Raw genomic sequence first — 18,673 nt, 5'->3', positions numbered from 1 at the left:
CCGAAACCCTACCATGGATTCCTGGACGTTTTCAGTAAGAAAGGGGCTGATTCTCTTCCACCTCATCGGCCATATGATTGTCTGATCAAACTTCTCCCAGGGGCTGAGATTCCCTTCGGGCGAATTTTTCCACTCTCTGAAAAAGAACAAGATGCATTAAAAATGTACCTAGATGAAAACCTGGATAAAGGATTTATCCGCCCGTCCACATCACCAGCAGGTGCCGGAATATTTTTTGTTTCAAAGAAGGACCAAACTCTCCGTCCCTGTATTGATTATAGGGAACTCAACAACGTCACAGTAAAAAATCGTTATCCTCTACCTTTAATACCTGAACTTTTCCAAAAATTAAGATTTGCCGTCATTTTTACTAAACTAGACCTGAGGGGAGCGTACAACTTGATACGCATCAAAGAGGGACATGAGTGGAAAACAGCGTTTCGTACCCGTTATGGTCACTGCGAATACTTGGTCATGCTCTTCGGGCTATGCAACGCGCCCGCCACGTTCCAACATTTCGTCAATGACGTATTCAGAGATTTTTTGGACATTTTAGTTATCGTTTATTTGGACGACATACTGATTTTCTCCCGTTCTTTAGAAGAGCATCGAGGACATGTCTGTAAAGTTCTGAATCGCCTCCGCCAGCACAGTTTGTATGCGAAATCAGAAAAATGCGAGTTTGAGCAGCAAACTATCCAATTTCTTAGTAATTTCTCCAACAGGGATTGAGATGGATCAAAAGAAAGTATCTGCAATCTTAGACTGGCCCACACCCTTGGATAAGAAAGGGGTTCAACGTTTTATAGGGTTTGCCAACTTCTATAGGAAATTCATTAGAGGTTTTTCTGCCATTGTGGCCCCCATCACACAACTCACAAAATAAAACCTCCATTTTCATTGGAACCCTGAAGCTCAGAAGGCCTTTGACACCCTAAAAAGACTCTTTACGTCAGCTCCAATCCTCCGACACCCCAATCCAGCGTTACCTTTTCTTCTCGAGGTGGATGCCTCCGAAGTTGCCGTAGGAGCCGTTCTCTCTCAACGTTTGGGGGACAAGGATCTAATACATCCAGTGGGATTCTTCTCCCGAAAACTTTCCCCTACAGAATGAAATTACGATGTGGGGGACCGGGAATTGTTGGCCATTAAGACCGCTCTAGAGGAATGGAGGTATTTATTAGAAGGCGCCACACATCCTGTACTGATCTACACAGATCATAAAAATCTGGAGTATTTAAAATCTGCCAGACGCCTTAAACCTCGACAAGCTCGTTGGGCTCTTTTCTTTTCTCGCTTTTGTTTCCACATTACCTACCGACCAGGATCTAAAAACATTAATCCAGACGCATTATCCCGAATGCACGACGATCCAAAGGATACATCCACTCCTGATACCATCCTGCCGGATGGCAACTTCCTGCTCTTACATACTGATCTACTCTCCATGATCCGAGAAGCATCCTCCGATTCTTCCAAACCCTCTAATATCTCACTAACTTCCAGAGACGGATTATTTTGGAGAGGAAGTCAGGTTTTTGTACCAGAAAACATCAGAGTAGAAGTTTTGAAGCTTCTCCATGATCACCCACTAGCAGGTCACTTTGGAGTCAATAAAACTCTTGAATTGGTACGACGCACCTTCTGGTGGCCCAATTTGGAGGACTTTTGCAAGTCATATATTAATTCTTATCCAATATGCAATCGAAATAAGACACCCCAAAGTCAAGTCTGGGGCTTATTAAAACCTTTACCAGTACCCAACCGACCATGGGAAATGATTGCAATGGACTTCATTGTAGAACTCCCTCGCTCCGAAGGATATACAGCAATCTTTGTTGTTGTGGATCGTTTCACTAAAATGGCTCACTTCCTGCCCTTGAAAAACACACCTTTTGCTGCAGAAACGGCCCGCGAGTTCATCAAAGAAATTATTAGATTACATGGGGTACCTTCCAACATTGTCTCCGACAGAGGGGTACAATTTACTTCTCGATTCTGGAGAGCCCTCTGTGAAACACTACAAATCCAGCTTTCGTTATCCTCAGCCTACCATCCCCAGTCTAATGGGCAAACAGAAAGGACAAATCAAACATTAGAACAATATATCAGATGTTTCACAACCTTCTCTCAAGATGACTGGGCCTCCCTGCTACCCCTGGCAGAATTTGCATATAACATCGCCAATCACTCAGCTACTGGGCAATCTCCTTTTTTCGCTAATTATGGTTTTAATTTAACATTTTTACCAGATTTCTTTTCAGATTCACCAGTTCCAGCTGTGCAGAGTACTATGGACTTTCTCAAACGCAACAATCAGCTACTGCACAACGCAATAATCAAGGCTCAAGCCGACAACAAAAGATTTTTCGACAGAAAAAGAAGGGGTGACTTGGATCTGAAACCAGATGATCAGGTATGGCTTTCTACAAGTAACCTCAGATTACCTTGCCCATCTAAAAAGTTGGCACCAAGGTTTTTGGGTCCATTTCCAGTCAAGAAAAAGATAAATTTAGCCTCTTATGAACTGTTTTTGCCTGATTCGTTGAAAATACATCCTGTGTTTCACGTTTCTTTACTCAAGCCCGCAGTTGCCGATCCTTTTCCCAACAGAGGCTCCAGACCTCCTGAACCCATTCAGGTTGACGGTTGGGAAGAATACGTGGTGGAAGCTATTTTGGACTGTAGGAAGCGACAAGGTCAAAATCAATTCCTAGTCAAATGGAAGGGGTACGGCCCAGAGGATAATTCTTGGGAGCCTGAAGGTAATATACATGCCAAGAAGTTGTTACGTGCCTTTTTTCTTTCTCATCCTGACAAAGAAGCCCGACTGGGCATCCGGAGGATGCCCCTTGGGGGGGGGCAATGTCAGGGACTCACCGACTTGCCATCTTCATCTCTGCAGACGTCCTCCATGCAGTCCTCCTCCATGCAGGCTTCCCCCAGGCTGTTGGCGCGCCATCGCGGGTCCCGCGCTCGTGAACGCGCATGAACGGTGCGTGCATGGGAGTGCGCGCGTGCACGGGAGCGCGCACGTTAATCGGCCGTGGCGCCAAAAAGCCCTTTAAAAACTCAGTGCTGTTTGTAGCACATTGCTGCCTGATCTGCAGTTCTGACCTGGATCCTATCTGAGACATGTTGTTTGTTCATCTGAAACCTGATTGATCTCCGAACCCGGCTTGTCTGACTACTCTACCTGAATCCTGATTGATCGCTGAACCCGGCTTGTCTGACTACTTGTCTGACTACTCTACCTGAATCCTGATTGAACGCTGAACCCGGCTTGTCTGACTCCTCGCACCTCTCCAACCCTGACCTGGCTCTGTTTGACCATCCGCCTGCTTGACCTCTCTGTTGCCAGATCCTCCTGCTTGTTTAAACCGACTACTCTTCAGCTCTCCACCTGCATGTTTACCTGTTATGATCCGGCTTGTCTGCTATTCCAGTATACCTGAACTATTTGTGCCGCTATAGTTGCAGCTCTCGTACGGGTCGCTGACCCATCCTCTACTCCAGCGTTCCTGCATCTACTCATCACCACCCGGCACTCCTACCCCTCTGTGCTCCGAGTCCGCTGTCTCATATCCAGTGGCTCGCGAACCAGAGCCGTAAGAGAGGCTACCCTGCATCAGACTCTGCAAACCAGGTACGTGACATTGTCACTGTTGAATATCCGTCAAGCAAAACATTGGACTGAATTATTAGACGTAGAATAGATCAACCAATTTCTTGGTATCTTCTTTCCATTATCCAATACTAGATAGAAAAGCTCCTGCTGGTATCATCTTTTGCAAAAGTATAAAGCCTTTTCTTGAACAGGACCAAATTTTTATCAAAGTTATTCTGTTTTGGTCATCTATATTTTCAGGCCAGAAAACATGATCACTTGAGATTCCAAAACGAATACAAGAAAGAGAGTCACCGCTCTAGGTGGGTCTACTATATGGTCACACGTTTAAAACAGGATTCCAAGGGTGCTGGCAGTGCACTGGGCAAGCATGAAAAGTAGATGAAAGATGGATAGCCACACTCCAAAAAAAACATGCAGGTTGTCTTTTATTCAAATAAACAGCAAATACATCACCGAATCATAAAACAGGAACAGGGGAACAGCCGACGCTTCGCACAAGATTAGTGCTTATTCATGGCAGTCATGAATAGGCACTAATCTTGTGTGAGACGTCGGCTGTTCCCCTGTTCCTGTTTTATGATTCGGTGATGTATTTGCTGTTTATTTGAATAAAAGACAACCTGCACGTTTTTTTTTGGAGTGCGGCTATCCATCTTTCATCTACTTTTCACACTTGAGATTCCACTTGATGACTATTTCGGTTTCTTCATCCATAAGTACAATAGACTCAGTTTCTGACTCAGAGGAAACATCAGATATATCTTCCACTTCAATGTCAAAATGCTCTGCTGCTGGAACAATGTAACCTGAAGTTACATCTCCAGTTGTTATTGGCTCAATGTAACACTCAGGGTCCACAGGGACCAGATCATCATCACATTCTGATTCTTCCAATTCCGTATTTGTTTCTCCTTCTCCACCATGTGAAATGTCTGAGACTGGACCTTAACTCTTTGCTTGATGTTCATGCATCTGTGCCAAGGGAATCTTGACCACTGCTTAACAAAGACTGTGGCTGTAAGAAGCTTGTAATGGAAGTAGTAATTTTTTTTCAAAGCTTCTTCCTTTCTTTTCCGGCATTGCAGGTTTTGATATCCTGATAACTTTGTTTTTTTTTGCTAGCCATCTAAGGGAAAAAGCAAATGTACACTACACTGATCAGCCACAACATTAAAACCACTGACAGGTGAGGTGAATAGCATTGATTATATCATTGCAATGACACCTGTCAAGGGGTGGGATATATTAGGCAACTACAATGAGGTCTAATTGGATCTGGAGGGGGGGTCTCTCTACCAGGGGCCCTCTTGGTGTCCATTAGAGAGTCTGTTAGAGCCCCCACCAGGCCCTATTAGAGACTACAATGTGGTCTAATAGATCCTGGAGGGGGGGTCTCCCTAACAGAGTCCCTCTCTGTGACCATTGGAGAGTCTCCGATAGAAAAATTGACCATGAAAGACTACATTAGTGTCACTGAACAGTAGTAAAAATAAACATTATTATATAAAATGTATAGCACTTTGATGCCCAGGCCCAGCCTTAGAAGACTTCACTTACCTTAAATAATAGGGGCTGGAGCTGGCTGTTGGTCCTCCTGTCTGTCTGGGACCTCCTTTGCCTCCCAGCTCCATTATTACCTTTTGGCAGGGTCTGACTGGCAACTTTTGACCCAGGGGAAAGTACTACCCAGAGACCCATGGTGATGCCCCCCCCCTCTTCTCTGCTTCCTCCCAACCCCCACCAGCCACTTTCAACGTCCATGTAAAAGAACAAAGTGTGGTCATGTGTGCATGCAACAACAATATCAAACAAACATTCTCCACAAATATGGCTTGTATAGGAGGGTTGCAATAAAAAATAAAACACTCCTCAAGAAAGACCAAGTGCATGCACTTGAGCTTTGTCAAAACACACCTTAAAGATTCTGAGGCCACATGGAAAAAGGTGTTATGGTCCAATGAGACCAAAATTTTATTATTTGGCCTCAATACCAAATATGCAAATGAAAGGGGGATCTATCCGCGCTTAGGATTCAATGTGTTTGCTGCTGCCTCCTTAGGTAATCACAAAATGTGATTAATGTTAACTAGTATTGGTAATAGGATGATGGCGCTGCAAATAAAATTCCACTGAGTTGGTTCCAAATACTATGCAAAACAACAAGTGTTGGGTAATCCTGTTCAGGGGTAGATCCAATGTGGTGAACCTCTCCTGTTAGTGAACGCAAATGGATTTTTGTTACCCTGTTTGTTGGTGCCAAAAAAAAATATATATGGCTGCCACTTAAGTGGCGAGTGGAGACAGAAAAAAGGGAGGGATGACCCTGCCTGAGTTCTTACAATCGTCTGGTGTCCCAGTGTTGTGGGCATTCGTGGTGGGTGTTAATGCTAGTAATTGTGGTTGTGCCAAAATCATATAAACAAAAAAAAATAAAATTTTATAAATATAAGTATAAAACTTGAATAGGTGTCTGTTGGGAGACTCAACCCTGTGTGGGTGTCCTACAAATCCCCAATGATATATACACTATATTAGTTTCTTAGGTGAAAGTGCATTGAAGGTATGTGTATTAGTATGCACCCCCCCGTTATATCTATCGTGCACAAAAACTGATCCCTGAGTGCTAAAAAGTGTTCAAGGGGTGCACCAGAATGTGAATCCCTAATAAGGTTCTTAGACTGGTGTCTTATACTTAAGTGCTGCTAAACCATAAATAGTATATAAATATATAAGTGAATAACAATGCAAAACCAATTGCTTATAAAAGTGTAGATCCTACTGTCCCTCCTGGGACTAGAAGATCTATAGTAAAAAAATATATCAAAAAATCACAATGTATAAAAAAGAGAAATTAAATAGGAAAATAACAAGAGACACAAGTCCCAATATTTAGGTGCTGATAGCAGGTGTAGTAATTAGCATCCACTCTAGAGTCCGGTCAATCAGGAGCGTTGTTTAAGACTAATTACATAGGAACTTGCCAGAGTTTATCTAGCAGTTTTTTTCTTTTATTTCTGCATACGGTTTAACAGATTTAGACTGGTGACTTATGGGTGCCCGCTTCATTTGGTTAAGGCGGTGACATCTGTGCTCCCCCACATAGGTCCCCACTTACCGAATGTCGTCACCCCCCAGGGGGCAAAAAGCGGATGGTAGTGGTACCTCGATGCTTGTGGTGTCACGACCTGTTATACCAGATCCTCAGCTGTCTCCTTTTCCGAGGGCTGCAAATTGGATGCGGTCCTATCCTGGTTGTCCTCCAAAGTCACTCAGTGGTTAAAACGAAAAAGACAAAGGGAACCACATAGTGCAATATGTTTTTAAAGTTTGATTGGGTGTCACCCAAAAACTATATTTATTTAAAAATGACAGGGGCAATAGTATGCCTCCACTGGAAGCCCTGCACAGAGGGGGGCTCCAATGAGCCAATATATAAAATATATGTGCACAAGAAAAAATTATATAATAACAAATGAAAAGATTAAAAAAAAAAAAAAAAATTATAAAAATATGAAAACACAGGATAGAGAGACACGCTGCACTAGCCTATGGGTCTCACACTCAATAGTGTAGCTACTGCTGCTAGCGCCGTGTAAAAATCCTCCTTCGGCGCTATTGCTTCTGAAGCAGGGAAAGCAGCTGAGACAGGTAGGCGTGCTGGCGATTAGCGTGTGTCTCACTGAATGAGCTGTGTGTAGGTCACCTGACGCGTTTCGTCATGTGACTTTTTCAAAGGCGATAACTTACTACACACGCTCATATCCTTATATACGCTGCTCCATATGTGTCCCGCCCCCGGGCTGTACGGAGGAAACAAATTTGGCTGGATTTTCCTAATCACGCAGGGAGTCCCAGTTTAACCCTTGGAGGTGTCCAATGCGAGGGACGGGAAACCATATGCTGCCGCTAGTGTATACTGTAGACTTTACATAGGCTCTATTAATTGACAATAAAAGTCCAGACTAAACAATAATAGTACAAAAAACATTATATAATAAATAGATCATGGGTGTAGATAAGGATGCCTTATGATAAAGATAATTGTATTGGCATGGAAATAGCTATATTAGTGTCATCTAATGTCAGACCCCATATTGTTGCAATTATTCTTTAACATAGTGGAAAGAAAAGAAAAAAGGGGGAAGAGAAATATTTCATAGTGTGTATGTCAGTGGACGGTTAGTTTGCCGCCGTAGATAATAAGATATTCATATCTCCAAAGGTGATCTTTATGTGTCGTCAAGTGGAGAATGCCATAAGGAAGGGGGGGACATTGTAACTAATGATTAGTTGGTGGAAATTTTGTCCCTCATCAGATAATTGCTACTTTGTTTTACGTCCTGCAATTTATAGATCCCCAAACCCAGAGCATCCAAGTCTGTGTACTTCATACTCAGGTGGATCATAAGGCGTATGGCTACTAGTTGCTGGAATACCAATAACTCTACATAGTAAGCCATAAGTGATATGTTCTGAATATCAAATGCGAATAATTAGAATTTTTAACTTCATGCTGTACTAACTGGGAGGGAGTATCATCACCCACGATGAGGGGGTCTGTGACTTAAATGATGGTGTTTTATGTGTCACCGATATCATTATATATAATTAGAATTATATTAAAGAAATTAAAACAGCAATAGATGCTATGAGGTGCTGCTGTACTGTCTGGGAAGGGATATCTTCCTAACTTGGAATGCAAGATTGGAGAGGGGTTCACTCATCTATGTGTTCCATAGGTTCTGGTTGCATGTATGGCATGGTAATTAATCCTTCCCCTGTTATTACTAGAGATGTAACACCTGAAGAAGGAATATATAATCCCCAATAATGGTTTGAATGGGGGAGACCTGATAACAGATATTCATGTTATACCACACAGGTATGTACCAGCAGTTATGATAGTAATAATCATCGTACTTTGGTCCTGGAATTATCTTGGGTGTGATCATTGCAAAATGGTTATGTTAATACTCCGTAATTGTTTTGCATTTGGAAGGGGTGTATTCCTTCGGAGAAAAAATCCCTATGGAGAATGGTAATGGATTACGAGGTGTCTTCTATCACAGTTATTGGAGTCAAGGAGATTTTGAACGTTCGATTAGAAGATAAAGTCTTAATCTGCTAGTATATAGATGCTAGTATCGCTGTTGAAGATGAAACTTGTCCAATCTGTTATATCTAGCTTATTTGGGACAGTGTATTAATAGTATTAGTTGAATTCCCTAAAAATTTGAGATGAAACAATTTAGATCGATATCCAGGTTGAGGCCCCCTGGTGCTAGCGCCCCCAACCTGTGTATCCAGCGAGTCTCATTCTGGGAAACCTGGATTTTTTTGTTACCCCCCTCGCCAATGGTCCTTTATAATGTCGATCCCGTAAAAAATAAGACATGAAGGATCATTATTGTGCTTTTCATCAAAATGTCTTGAGAGGCTATGTTTAGGGAAACCTTTTCTTATATTTTTGATATGTTCCCTTATTCTGACTTTTAAGGGTCTGGTGGTTCTGCCGACATATTGAAGCCGGCAAGGGCATTCAATGACATAAGTCACATGAGTGCTATTGCAGGTTATCAGCTCCTTAATCTCGAATTCTTTGTTCTTCACATAAGATTTAAAGGTGGTTCTTCTCCGCGGTTGTGGTCTATTGGTTTTGCAGGGTAAACACCTTTGGCACCGATAGAAGCCTTTGAGCTCTGGACAGATATTCACCTGTTTGGGGGGGTCCAGGACGTTGTGAACAAGGTGTGTTCTAAGAGTGGGTGCCTTACGATATATGAATCTTGGACGTTGGGGCAACAATGTAGCTAGAGTCCTATCCTCTCGTAGGATTGGCCAATACTTCTTAAAGATTTTTTCCAGATCCTGGTATTGTTGACTGTATCCTGTAATGAAGGCCATGTCCATGGTTGTTGATGACTTTGGTGGTTTTGCCTGGAACATTGTTCCCCTATCCATATTACGAATGGTCATCTTTAACTTTGTCAGCACTTCTAGTTTGTAACCTTTTTCCAGGAACCTTCCGATCAGTAATTCAGCCTGTTGGTCGTAATCTTCTATTTTGTGGCAATTTCTTCTAATGCGAAGTAGTTGACCTTTTGGGATGTTCCCTGTCCACTTAGGATGATGGCAACTGGATACTGGTATGTAGCCATTCCTATCTGTTTTTTTAAAAAAGGTCTTAGTGGCTAACATACCATTATCTTTGAAAATTTCTCTTTTTTATACATTGTGATTTTTTGATATATTTTTTTACTATAGATCTTCTAGTCCCAGGAGGGACAGTAGGATCTACACTTTTATAAGCAATTGGTTTTGCATTGTTATTCACTTATATATTTATATACTATTTATGGTTTAGCAGCACTTAAGTATAAGACACCAGTCTAAGAACCTTATTAGGGATTCACATTCTGGTGCACCCCTTGAACACTTTTTAGCACTCAGGGATCAGTTTTTGTGCACGATAGATATAACGGGGGGGTGCATACTAATACACATACCTTCAATGCACTTTCACCTAAGAAACTAATATAGTGTATATATCATTGGGGATTTGTAGGACACCCACACAGGGTTGAGTCTCCCAACAGACACCTATTCAAGTTTTATACTTATATTTATAAATTTTTTTTTTTTTTTTTGTTTATATGATTTTGGCACAACCACAATTACTAGCATTAACACCCACCACGAATGCCCACAACACTGGGACACCAGACGATTGTAAGAACTCAGGCAGGGTCATCCCTCCCTTTTTTCTGTCTCCACTCGCCACTTAAGTGGCAGCCATATATATTTTTTTTGGCACCAACAAACAGGGTAACAAAAATCCATTTGCGTTCACTAACAGGAGAGGTTCACCACATTGGATCTACCCCTGAACAGGATTACCCAACACTTGTTGTTTTGCATAGTATTTGGAACCAACTCAGTGGAATTTTATTTGCAGCGCCATCATCCTATTACCAATACTAGTTAACATTAATCACATTTTGTGATTACCTAAGGAGGCAGCAGCAAACACATTGAATCCTAAGCGCGGATAGATCCCCCTTTCATTTGCATTTTTCAGTGTACTAGTTACACTTACTCCTGCTGCTATGGATATATTCGGATACATGTCCAATAGAAGTATAGATGTCGGAGGCATTTTCAGTCAAGAACAGGTTAACATAAAGCAGGACATGGAAAGCCTTCTTAGACAGCTAAAACATACTATGGAGAAACAATTAAGGGTCTGGTGGGACATAGCCACATTGGAAACTTATGCCAAAGAGAAAATGACTCCCCGCCGTCTCAGATGGGACATAAATCCTAATGATCATCTTAATGAACCATCGTTAACGGAAAAATGGTACCAATTTTTCAACAAAAGTGAAAGTGACCTACTACAGATAATAATAAAAAGGAGACAATTCAAACTCAAAGGGATTGAGACACACATAGTGGAACTGAAAAACTCTTTATCACCTTATACAGATAAGACAGAATATAAAGAAAAAGAAAGCCAATTACAAGAATACATAAAAAAATATGACACAGAGATACAGATTAGAAAACAAAAGAAGTTTAAAAGAGATGTCTTGGACTATAAAAATAATAGAGTATACAAATGGCAAGCGGAAGAAGAATGCTTCCTTGATGACAACTCGGAAGATGAATCCTCAAATGATGACTTGGAAAACCCAATCATGGAGAGACCAACTCTAAGATTTGAAACTTCACCAGAACCAGAACTTAGAACATATGGACACTTCAGCCCATATCCTAGAGATCGAAGGGATTTCTTACGAAATCAAGGACCAGAAAGGACCCCTAACCGTTCTTACAACAATAATAGAAGACCAAGGTCGCCCAATTTTAGGAATGGAGGTGGCAGACGCAATTCCACACATAGAGACCAAAGAGAATATAGGGGTTTTCCCAGAGGAGGCCCCAACCAAAGACCCCCTGGGAGACGACAACCCAAAACCAGCTACAGGAACCCCAGAGGGGGAGGACCACCCTGGAACAGGGGAGTAGGCACTGGCTGGGAAGCTACACCCAGAGACAGGGACAGAGGACAAGAACCCCTAGAACAACGACACCAGTGGAATCAAACTACGAATGGCAGAGGAGGGAGAACACTAGATTGGCAGAGGAACGATTCAACAATGGAATGGCAACAAGAAAGAGGAGAAAACCCAGAGGTTCGAGAGGGGGCAAGAAGAAAACGCCAAAGAGAGTTTTAGGGGAAGGTATCTACAACCTCAGCAATGTCACCTTCTCAGATGATGAATGGCAAGCTTTGGATCTAGGCCTAAAATTTGCACCAGAGAAGTCTTTAGATAAATTTGATACCTATATTGACCTACAAAAATTTATGAGAAAATTAAATTTAAAAAAATACTTTGCTTTGAATGAAGGGGAATCCACACAGGAAATTTCACAATACAATCACACTACTTTGAGAAATAAGTCATTATACAACCCGGCAACACCAGGGAACCAATGCTTAAATGCTTTCAGGAAAATGGTAGAACAAGACATTGAAAAAATGGAAAAAAAGCAACAGAGAGGAAATAAAAAGATCTGGAAAACTATCAAACAAATTATGGAGAAGAAAGGAGTGGTTATTAGACCAGCGGACAAAGGAGGGGGGCTGGTTATACTCAGCAAGGATGACTATGAGGCGGAGATGGTTAACTTGCTGAGCGTACCAGACACCTATATCAAACTCAAAAAGAACCCTGCATCTGACTATAAGAAACAACTCTCCAAATATGTTAACAAAGGTAAAATTAAAGGGATCTTAAATAAGAAAGAGGCTATTTACCTTGTGCCGGAAACCACAAAAACGCCGGTTATTTATCAAGTGCCAAAAATTCACAAAAGAGTAGAAAAACCACCTGGTAGGCCCATAGTAAGTGGCATAAATTCAATTTTTTCAAGATTGGGAGAATATCTAGACCAGTTCTTGAAACCATTGGTCACCAAGGGACGTTCGCACCTTAAAGATGGGACACAATTAATAATGGATCTTCAGAATATCAGCCATGTAGAAAACCTTTTAATGGCAACCATAGACGTTGACTCCCTCTATACCAGCATCAGACAGTCAGACGGCCTAAAGGGAGTGGAACTGGCACTACACCAACACACCACAATGAAACAAGAACAAATCATGTTTATTCTGGAAGGTCTCGAGATGGCTATGAAGAACAACCATTTTTGGTATAAAGGTGACTTCTATGTTCAAAAGAAAGGGGTCGCGATGGGGGCTCGCTACGCACCAAGCGTAGCGAACCTCTTCATGGATATGTGGGAGGCCGATTATGTGTACAGTTTGGATATACCACAACTTAGGCTCTATAGACGTTATATAGATGACTTGATCATTCTATGGGAGGGAACATCTGAGTCTTTGGAAAACTTCATATTGCAACTAAATGAAAATAGATTTGGAATTACTTTTACAGGCAAATGGGATGCACAGACCATTGACTATCTTGACCTACAAATTTTCAAAGATAATGGTATGTTAGCCACTAAGACCTTTTTTAAAAAAACAGATAGGAATGGCTACATACCAGTATCCAGTTGCCATCATCCTAAGTGGACAGGGAACATCCCAAAAGGTCAACTACTTCGCATTAGAAGAAATTGCCACAAAATAGAAGATTACGACCAACAGGCTGAATTACTGATCGGAAGGTTCCTGGAAAAAGGTTACAAACTAGAAGTGCTGACAAAGTTAAAGATGACCATTCGTAATATGGATAGGGGAACAATGTTCCAGGCAAAACCACCAAAGTCATCAACAACCATGGACATGGCCTTCATTACAGGATACAGTCAACAATACCAGGATCTGGAAAAAATCTTTAAGAAGTATTGGCCAATCCTACGAGAGGATAGGACTCTAGCTACATTGTTGCCCCAACGTCCAAGATTCATATATCGTAAGGCACCCACTCTTAGAACACACCTTGTTCACAACGTCCTGGACCCCCCCAAACAGGTGAATATCTGTCCAGAGCTCAAAGGCTTCTATCGGTGCCAAAGGTGTTTACCCTGCAAAACCAATAGACCACAACCGCGGAGAAGAACCACCTTTAAATCTTATGTGAAGAACAAAGAATTCGAGATTAAGGAGCTGATAACCTGCAATAGCACTCATGTGACTTATGTCATTGAATGCCCTTGCCGGCTTCAATATGTCGGCAGAACCACCAGACCCTTAAAAGTCAGAATAAGGGAACATATCAAAAATATAAGAAAAGGTTTCCCTAAACATAGCCTCTCAAGACATTTTGATGAAAAGCACAATAATGATCCTTCATGTCTTATTTTTTACGGGATCGACATTATAAAGGACCATTGGCGAGGGGGGTAACAAAAAAATCCAGGTTTCCCAGAATGAGACTCGCTGGATACACAGGTTGGGGGCGCTAGCACCAGGGGGCCTCAACCTGGATATCGATCTAAATTGTTTCATCTCAAATTTTTAGGGAATTCAACTAATACTATTAATACACTGTCCCAAATAAGCTAGATATAACAGATTGGACAAGTTTCATCTTCAACAGCGATACTAGCATCTATATACTAGCAGATTAAGACTTTATCTTCTAATCGAACGTTCAAAATCTCCTTGACTCCAATAACTGTGATAGAAGACACCTCGTAATCCATTACCATTCTCCATAGGGATTTTTTCTCCGAAGGAATACACCCCTTCCAAATGCAAAACAATTACGGAGTATTAACATAACCATTTTGCAATGATCACACCCAAGATAATTCCAGGACCAAAGTACGATGATTATTACTATCATAACTGCTGGTACATACCTGTGTGGTATAACATGAATATCTGTTATCAGGTCTCCCCCATTCAAACCATTATTGGGGATTATATATTCCTTCTTCAGGTGTTACATCTCTAGTAATAACAGGGGAAGGATTAATTACCATGCCATACATGCAACCAGAACCTATGGAACACATAGATGAGTGAACCCCTCTCCAATCTTGCATTCCAAGTTAGGAAGATATCCCTTCCCAGACAGTACAGCAGCACCTCATAGCATCTATTGCTGTTTTAATTTCTTTAATATAATTCTAATTATATATAATGATATCGGTGACACATAAAACACCATCATTTAAGTCACAGACCCCCTCATCGTGGGTGATGATACTCCCTCCCAGTTAGTACAGCATGAAGTTAAAAATTCTAATTATTCGCATTTGATATTCAGAACATATCACTTATGGCTTACTATGTAGAGTTATTGGTATTCCAGCAACTAGTAGCCATACGCCTTATGATCCACCTGAGTATGAAGTACACAGACTTGGATGCTCTGGGTTTGGGGATCTATAAATTGCAGGACGTAAAACAAAGTAGCAATTATCTGATGAGGGACAAAATTTCCACCAACTAATCATTAGTTACAATGTCCCCCCCTTCCTTATGGCATTCTCCACTTGACGACACATAAAGATCACCTTTGGAGATATGAATATCTTATTATCTACGGCGGCAAACTAACCGTCCACTGACATACACACTATGAAATATTTCTCTTCCCCCTTTTTTCTTTTCTTTCCACTATGTTAAAGAATAATTGCAACAATATGGGGTCTGACATTAGATGACACTAATATAGCTATTTCCATGCCAATACAATTATCTTTATCATAAGGCATCCTTATCTACACCCATGATCTATTTATTATATAATGTTTTTTGTACTATTATTGTTTAGTCTGGACTTTTATTGTCAATTAATAGAGCCTATGTAAAGTCTACAGTATACACTAGCGGCAGCATATGGTTTCCCGTCCCTCGCATTGGACACCTCCAAGGGTTAAACTGGGACTCCCTGCGTGATTAGGAAAATCCAGCCAAATTTGTTTCCTCCGTACAGCCCGGGGGCGGGACACATATGGAGCAGCGTATATAAGGATATGAGCGTGTGTAGTAAGTTATCGCCTTTGAAAAAGTCACATGACGAAACGCGTCAGGTGACCTACACACAGCTCATTCAGTGAGACACACGCTAATCGCCAGCACGCCTACCTGTCTCAGCTGCTTTCCCTGCTTCAGAAGCAATAGCGCCGAAGGAGGATTTTACACGGCGCTAGCAGCAGTAGCTACACTATTGAGTGTGAGACCCATAGGCTAGTGCAGCGTGTCTCTCTATCCTGTGTTTTCATATTTTTATAATTTTTTTTTTTTTTTTTTAATCTTTTCATTTGTTATTATATAATTTTTTCTTGTGCACATATATTTTATATATTGGCTCATTGGAGCCCCCCTCTGTGCAGGGCTTCCAGTGGAGGCATACTATTGCCCCTGTCATTTTTAAATAAATATAGTTTTTGGGTGACACCCAATCAAACTTTAAAAACATATTGCACTATGTGGTTCCCTTTGTCTTTTTCGTTTTAACCACTGAGTGACTTTGGAGGACAACCAGGATAGGACCGCATCCAATTTGCAGCCCTCGGAAAAGGAGACAGCTGAGGATCTGGTATAACAGGTCGTGACACCACAAGCATCGAGGTACCACTACCATCCGCTTTTTGCCCCCTGGGGGGTGACGACATTCGGTAAGTGGGGACCTATGTGGGGGAGCACAGATGTCACCGCCTTAACCAAATGAAGCGGCACCCATAAGTCACCAGTCTAAATCTGTTAAACCGTATGCAGAAATAAAAGAAAAAAACTGCTAGATAAACTCTGGCAAGTTCCTATGTAATTAGTCTTAAACAACGCTCCTGATTGACCGGACTCTAGAGTGGATGCTAATTACTACACCTGCTATCAGCACCTAAATATTGGGACTTGTGTCTCTTGTTATTTTCCTATTTAATTTCTCTTTTTTATACATTGTGATTTTTTGATATATTTTTTTACTATAGATCTTCTAGTCCCAGGAGGGACAGTAGGATCTACACTTTTATAAGCAATTGGTTTTGCATTGTTATTCACTTATATATTTATATACTATTTATGGTTTAGCAGCACTTAAGTATAAGACACCAGTCTAAGAACCTTATTAGGGATTCACATTCTGGTGCACCCCTTGAACACTTTTTAGCACTCAGGGATCAGTTTTTGTGCACGATAGATATAACGGGGGGGTGCATACTAATACACATACCTTCAATGCACTTTCACCTAAGAAACTAATATAGTGTATATATCATTGGGGATTTGTAGGACACCCACACAGGGTTGAGTCTCCCAACAGACACCTATTCAAGTTTTATACTTATATTTATAAAATTTTTTTTTTTTTTGTTTATATGATTTTGGCACAACCACAATTACTAGCATTAACACCCACCACGAATGCCCACAACACTGGGACACCAGACGATTGTAAGAACTCAGGCAGGGTCATCCCTCCCTTTTTTCTGTCTCCACTCGCCACTTAAGTGGCAGCCATATATATTTTTTTTGGCACCAACAAACAGGGTAACAAAAATCCATTTGCGTTCACTAACAGGAGAGGTTCACCACATTGGATCTACCCCTGAACAGGATTACCCAACACTTGTTGTTTTGCATAGTATTTGGAACCAACTCAGTGGAATTTTATTTGCAGCGCCATCATCCTATTACCAATACTAGTCAATACCAAATATGTCTGTCAAAAATCCAATGCAGCTCACCATCCAAATAACACCATTCCTATAGTAAACCATGGAGGTGGTAATATCCTGTTATGGAGGTGGTAATATCCAGGTATGGGGGTGTTTCTCTGCTGCAAACAATCTGCTGCCCACTGCCAGAAGGTTGTCAATGGAAAGAAGGTTTATATGGGATATATTAGGCAACTACAACAAGGTCTAATTGGATCTGGAGGGGGGGGGGTCTCTCTACCAGGGGCCCTCTTGGTGTCCATTAGAGAGTCTGTTAGAGCCCCCACCAGGCCCTATTAGAGACTACAATGTGGTCTAATGGATCCTGGAGGGGGGAGTCTCCCAAACAGAGTCCCTCTCTGTGACCATTGGAGAGTCTCCGATAGAAAAAGTGACCATGAAAGACTACACAGTGCTCATTGTTGCTGTGTGCTTTGGGTCATTGTCATGTTGGAAACATGACAATAGACATGTGCAATTCGTTTAGTTTGTAATTCGTTTTTTAACCAAAATTCGTAAATTCGTTAATTTCGAATTTTCGTTTTGACAAATTTTTTATTTCCGAATTTTCGGACTTCTGAATTTCCGATTTTTCGTATTACCGAAAAATCGAATTTCCGAATTTTCGTATTTCCGAATTTTTAAATTTCCGAATTTTCAGACTTCCGAAATTTCGAGTTTCCGAATTTTTTAACTCCCGAATTTCGGAATTTTCGTATTTGCGAAATGTCGAATTTTTCATTTTTTATTTTCGATTTTTTCAATTTCAGAAATTTAGAATTTTTCATTTTTTTTTAGTTTCGAATTTTTCATTTTCGATTTTCAAAATTTCGAATTTTCGAATTTTTCATTTTCAAATTTCGAATTTTTCAATTTTCGTTTTTTTTTTCGAATTTTTCAATTTCGAATTTTCAAATTTTTCAATTTCGTATTTCCGAATTTTTCAATTTCGTATTTCCGAATTTTTACATTTACGAATTTTCAATTTCGAATTTTCGTTTTTTTTTTAATTTTTGAAATTCCGAATTTTCGAAATTTCCAATTTTTCATTTTTTATTTTCGAATCTTTCAATTTTAGAAATTTCTAATTTTTCATTTTTTTTTTAATTTTCGAATTTTCGAAATTTCGAATTTCGAAATTTCGAATTTCGAAATTTCGAATTTCGAAATTTCGAATTTCGAATTGTTAAATTTTCGAATTTCGAAATTTTAAATTTTGTCGAAATTATTTTTCGAAATTACTAACTTTTAATTTTCGAAATTTCGAATTTATGAATTTTCGAAATTTTAAATTTTCGAAATTTTGAATTTTCGAAATTTCGAATTTTCTAATTTTCGAAATTCCGAATTTTCTAATTTTCGAAATTTAGAATTTTCGAATTTTTCATTTTCGAATTT

This window comes from Rana temporaria, chromosome 8 (assembly GCF_905171775.1).
Source record: "Rana temporaria chromosome 8, aRanTem1.1, whole genome shotgun sequence".
NCBI classification, from domain to species: domain Eukaryota; kingdom Metazoa; phylum Chordata; class Amphibia; order Anura; family Ranidae; genus Rana; species Rana temporaria.
This window is presented reverse-complemented; position numbering follows the sequence as displayed.